Source organism: Nomascus leucogenys, chromosome X (genome assembly GCF_006542625.1).
Source record: "Nomascus leucogenys isolate Asia chromosome X, Asia_NLE_v1, whole genome shotgun sequence".
NCBI lineage: Eukaryota > Metazoa > Chordata > Mammalia > Primates > Hylobatidae > Nomascus > Nomascus leucogenys.
The window spans coordinates 14,932,679-14,935,062 of NC_044406.1; positions in this window are offsets into that span (position 1 = coordinate 14,932,679).

Sequence of the window (2,384 nt, forward strand, 5' to 3'; positions counted from 1 at the left end):
TTACACCAACAACTCCTGACTCTGGGGCCAAGCTCCCAGCCTGCATTTTCAGGGAGGTTCTGGGTAAACATCAAAGAACAAACACAACCCTACACAGTGACATTGAAACTATCTGTCAGGCTTGCTTTAGCTCAATATTCTAGGTGACATTAGGCAAAAGAACAACGATGATTCAGCTCTGGTAATTAAAAACAATTGCAATCTTCAGATAATGGGACATTTTAATTCTGTTATGGTAACTTTCTTGTTTTGCAACATTTAAATCATTTTTACGCTATCCAGATATTTCTAAAACTTGAATCCAGTTATTGACAACAGACCATTTACATTCTTGTGAATCCTCAAGTTGAGAAATACCACAGAAATTATAATTTCCTCCATAACATGCAATAAAAAATAACTGGGTAATGTAAGTAAGCCTACTGGGCTCTGTGCCTAAGAAAGAAAAACAAAATCTTGTGATCCTCCTTATCTCTAAAACTCAGGGTCCCACGACCCTTAATTTGTGTCATGCTCCCCTAACACACTCACCATGCTAGCCTGTCCTCTCCCCTCAGCCTGAAGTCCGGCCTGGAACAAAGCCTGCCTTTGTAGTGCCTAGGTTCTCTGAAGCTGGCATCCTTTCTTGCTCTTGTCAGCCCTCTCAGGAGCCTGCCTTCCACATTGTCCCTGGTTCTCTTGCCCTCAAATTTAACTTCATTCTCCCCAAATGGTGAAATTCTTCCATTCTGCTCTTCTTGGGAGGTCAGCATTAGGCATTTGAAATAGGAGTGTGCCACACTTCATGGGGCCACTTTGTTGCTTCCACTCTCTCACTGTGTTCATTCTTTTGCCCACCAGCCACAGAGCAAACAATATTCATATATATATTTATATATACACACACACGTACATGTGTGTATGTGTTTGTACATAAATACACGTGTATATATGTATATATATATATATATATATATATATATGTGCATCATTGTGGTCAAGGAAAGAAAATACAGCATCCTTCCTCCTCACAACTTTCCCATCATCTCAACCCATTACTAGTATCTGGTTGTGGCAAAGAGTTGAAAGGAAAAACCACATACAAATAGGAAACTTCATTGTAGTACTATGTATCAACCAGCCAGCCAGTGGTGTTTGAAACCCCAAGACTCCAAAGACACATAATTTAAATGTTTATGGCCCCAAACACTACATTGTCCGTTCCCATTGTATGAGATGTGCAGGATGACACTAACATAAAACTAGTCCCAGAAACTCAAAGCAGGGAGCAACCTCCCTGCCTCCAGTGGCCTTGTCATGCAAGAGAGGGACAATTTGTCCACAGCTTTATTCACTGCCTGTGATTGTCCTGCCTGGAGCTTCGGGATTGCCAGATCAAACTGTAAACTTCTGACATTGCTACCTTGAAAATGAGTGTGGGATTAGGGGAGTGATGGGGGAAGGGAAGGTTAGTGCAAAGAGAGGGAAGGAAAAGGTACTTTCCTTGACTCAGAGATATTCAGGGATAAAGATTCTTATTGGATTTTTGTGGCTTATAAATGTCACATGCGTTCGTGTGAAGAGACTACCAAACAGGCTTTGTGTGAGCAATAAAGCTTTTTAATCACCTGGGTGCAGGTGGGCTGAATTCGAAAAGAGAGTCAGCAAAGGGTGGTGGGATTATCATTAGTTCTTATAGGTTTGGGATAGGCGGTTGAGTTAGGGGCAATTTTTTATGGGCAGGAGGTGGATCTTACAAAGTACATTCTGAAGGGTGGGGAGAATAATACAAAGTACCTTCTTAAGGGCAGGGGAGGATATTACAAAGTATCTTCTCAAGGGTGGGGAGGGTATATCGTACATTCACAAGGGCAGGGGAATATCACAAAGTACATTATTGAAAAGGCGGGGGGTGTATTGTCACAAAGTCAACTGATCAGTTAGGGTGGGGCAGGAACAAATCACAATGGTGGAATGTCATCAGTTAAGGCAGGAACTGGCTAGTTTCACTTCTTTTGTGTATCTTCAGTTGCTTCAGGCCATCTGGATGTCTACGTGCAGGTCACAGGGAATATGATGGCTTAGCTTGGGCTCAGAGGCCTGACAATAATGACCTCAAATAAGTGATTATCCAACCTACAATCAATACCTTCTGAAGCAGCCCATTCTATTTTCTGACAGCTTTAATCATCGGATACGTGAAAATAAGTCTCTAGACCATAAACTCCACAAGGGCATGGGTCTTAGGTCATGTTCATAGGTAGATCTCAAGGGCCTAAACAGTGCCTGGTACAGAGTAGATGCTCAAAAATGTTTGTCAAATGAATGCCTCCTGGTGGCTTCCCACAATGATTCTATTTCTACTCTAGAAAATTCAAAAGAAATCTGTTTCTTCATTATGACAA